Source organism: Triticum aestivum, chromosome 5B (genome assembly GCF_018294505.1).
Source record: "Triticum aestivum cultivar Chinese Spring chromosome 5B, IWGSC CS RefSeq v2.1, whole genome shotgun sequence".
Classification (NCBI taxonomy): Eukaryota; Viridiplantae; Streptophyta; class Magnoliopsida; order Poales; family Poaceae; genus Triticum; species Triticum aestivum.
Window position 1 is genome coordinate 347572232 of NC_057807.1, and position 3816 is coordinate 347576047.

Below are 3816 nucleotides of genomic sequence, written 5' to 3' on the forward strand. Positions count from 1 at the left end.
AAGATTCAACAGTAGTCTCGGGGACTACACCCAGTGGGTACACTCAGCGTGCCCCCACTAGTTCTACCGACTCGATCCGATCAGTCAACCAAAAAAAGAGAGAGAGAGTTCTTCAGACTACAGTCGACTGCCAGTAGTCCACCATAGTCTCGGGGACTACACCCAGTGGGTGCACTCAGTGTGCCCCCACAGTTCCTAATGTTCCACTCGACATGGTTCAACCAGACCGAGTGAATAAATTTCAACTACAAAGACTACAGTCGACTGCCAGTAGTCCACCATAGTCTCGGGAACTACACACAGTGGGTGCACTCAGCGTGCCCCAACCAGTCTACAAACCCAATCGGCACACCCAGTGGGTGTACAGACACAAAGATTTTTGGAAAGGAAATCTTCAAGGAAATCTTCACACAACATATCCTAACAGAACAGGCAGTTGCCAACTAACCTGGACATTGCTCTGAAGGGCTGAGCTTGCATCGTAAGCCGCTTGACTGGCTTCCCGGATCGCCTTCACCTGCTCCATCATAATCCCCGCCTGGCGTATAGCCTCCTTAGCTGCGCCCGCCTGGTCCTCTGGGACGTGGTGCGTGGCAAAAAGGGATGGCGGTTCAGCAGTCGACGACGAAGGCCGGGCACTCGTCAGCGGCATAGCAAAGGTCACAGAATGCCGAGCGATGTCGCCATCTTCTTGAACCAATACCTCAGGTGCTGACGCAGTCCGAGTGGTCTTGCCAGCTGCAGCCTGTCTATTCTTCCTCGCCCTCAGGGGCACCTCGTCATCGTCATCAGGGAGTCAATGACGTGACGAGGAGCTGCAAGGTAAATCCATAATTGGAAACGAAGATACAATCAACCAAAAATGAAAACTACAAAGAGAATGTACCAGGGTTGGAGGTGACAGTGTCTTCCATTTCTTGGTCACCATCCTTGGCGGAGGTCTCGGAGGTAGCAGCACTGCAGATTTCAGAAACCAGTCCGTTAATCGATGAGTCGACCGGAAGTTCGCTCGAGCTGAACAAGGAAACACAAATCCCGCTGTTACCCGGATATGGTGGGAATGGCCATTTTCAATTTGGGCAAGGCCTTCAGCGGCTTGGATGACTCTGCCCGCGGATGCTTTGGCGCTTTTTCAGTCGGCGCCGGTGAGGCCGCCCGAGAGCGCTTTGTCGATGGCACAACGGGCGGAGCCGCTTTGCCGTGCTCCCTCGCGGGGTCGTGGGCGAGCTTGGATCGCCTTTCCGTGCAAGGAGGATCGACCTCCATTTCCTCCTCCTCCTCACTGGAGCCGTCTTCAACCTCTTCCCCCTCGCCGTCAGATTGCCACTCCTCTTCCTCACTTTCACCTCCACTCGCCTCTCCCTCCTCGGCTTGTTCCTGCGCCCTGTTGGGCATCGAGTACATTTCAGTCGTGTCCTAGAAGACAACAAACAAGACAAAAGTCAGTCGGTTGATTTCAAACAGACAGAATGGAAAAAACAGAATCGCAGCCGGAAATGTCAAATTGGACCTTGTCAACTTCATATGATTGGTCGAGTGGAACGGCCCTCCTGGCTCCTCAGGGGTTGTCCTTGTTCCCCGTAATGCTTCCCATCCACCGCTCCAGCATGGCGTCGTCGATCTCCTCCGGATGGATCCGAGTGGTGTCCTCAGTCCCAGAGTACATCCACATAGGATGGTCTCGAAATTGGAGCGGTTGGATGCGCCGCCAGAGGAAGACCTCCAGGAGGTCCATACCAGTCACCCCGTCGCGGATGAGCTGCACGACACGCTCGACAAGCACCTTCACCTGCGCCTTCTCCTCCGGGACCACCTTCAAAGAGGAGGGCTTCTGCACTCGTTCCATGGAAAAGGGAGGGAGCCCAGTCGACTGCCCTGGCGTCGGCTGGTCCTTGCAGTAAAACCAAGTCGACTGCCACCCGCGGACGGAGTTGGGCAAAACCATGGTCGGAAAAGAACTTTTCCCTCTCAACTGGACCCCAACGCCCCCACACATCTGAATCACATGTCTCCTTCCGTCCCTCGGATTTGCCTTCTTCACCGTCTGGGAGCGACACGTGAAGATGTGCTTAAAGAGACCCCAGTGAGGTCGGCAGCCCAAGAAGCACTCGCACAAAGACACATAGGCGGCGAGGTACACTATGGTGTTAGGCGTGAAGTGATGGAGTTGTGCCCCAAAGAAATTCAAAAAACCCCGGAAGAAAGGATGGGGCGGCAAAGAAAACCCACGGTCAACGTGGGTGGCCAGAAGAACGCACTCACCCTTCTGAGGCTGCGGCTCTGACTCCCTCCCCGGGAGCCGCGCTGATCCATGGGGGATCAGCCCTCCGTCAGCTAGGTCGTCGAGATCCGCCTGGCTAATTGTCGAGCGGATCCAGTCGCCCTAGATCCAGCCCGGCAGCAGGCCGGTCCTTGATGAAGAGCCACTCCGACTGGTTCCCCTCCCCTTCGCCTTCGCCGTCGCTTTCTTCGCCCGCTCCAGGGCCGCCGTCCTCTCCTTCACCATCGTCGCCGGTGAAACATGCACAGAACAGCGGCACGGAGGCAGAGGCTGTTGGGGAACGTAGTAATTTCAAAAAAATTCCTACGTACACGCAAGATCATGGTGATGGCATAGCAACGAGAGGGGAGAGTGTTGTCCATGTACCCTCGTAGACCATAAGCGGAAGCGTTATGACAACGCGGTTGATGTAGTCATATGTCTTCACGATCCAACCGATCCAAATACCGAGCGTACGGCACCTTCGAGTTCAGCACACGTTCAGCTCGATGACGATCCCCGGGCTCCGATCCAGCAAAGCGTCGGGGATGAGTTCCGTCAGCACGACGGCGTGGTGACGATGATGATGTTCTACCGGCGCAGGGCTTCGCCTAAACTCCGTGACGATATGACCGAGGTGGAATATGGTGGAGGGGGGCACCGCACACGGCTAAGGAACGATCCGTAGATCAACTTGTGTCCCATGGGGTGCCCCCCTGCCCCCGTATATAAAGGAGCAAGGGGGAGGGGGCGGCCGGCCAAGGGAGGGCGCGCCAGGGAGGAGTCCTACTCCCACCGGGAGTAGGACTCCCTCCTTTCCTAGTCCAACTAGGAGAGGGGAAGGAAGGGAAGGAGAAGGAGAAGGAAGGAGAGGGAGGAAAAAGAGGAAAGGGGGCCCGGCCCCCTAGTCCAATTCGGTTTGGGCTAGGGGGGCCGCGCGCCCTGCCTCCTCTCTTCCACCACTTGGCCCATGAGGCCCATTGCTTCTTCCTCGTATTCCCGTAACTCCCCGGTACCCCCGAAAATACCCGAATCACTCGGAACCTTTCCGAACTCCGAATATAGTCGTCCAATATATCGATCTTTACGTCTCAACCATTTCGAGACTCCTCGTCATGTCCCCGATCTCATCCGGGACTCCGAACTCCTTCGGTACATCAAAACTCATAAACTCATAATATAACTGTCATCGAAACCTTAAGCGTGCGGACCCTGCGGGTTCGAGAACTATGTAGACATGACCTAGAACTATTCTTGGTCAATAACCAATAGCGGAACCTGGATGCTCATATTGGCTCCTACATATTCTACGAAGATCTTTATCGGTCAAACTGCATAACAACATACTTTGTTCCCTTTGTCATCGGTATGTTACTTGCCCGAGATTCGATCGTCGTTATCCAATACCTAGTTCAATCTCGCTACCGGCAAGTCTCTTTACTCGTTACGTAATGCATCATTCCGTAACTAACTCATTAGCTACATTGCTTGCAAGGCTTATAGTGATGTGCATTACCGAGAGGGCCCAGAGATACCTCTCCGACAATCGGAGTGAC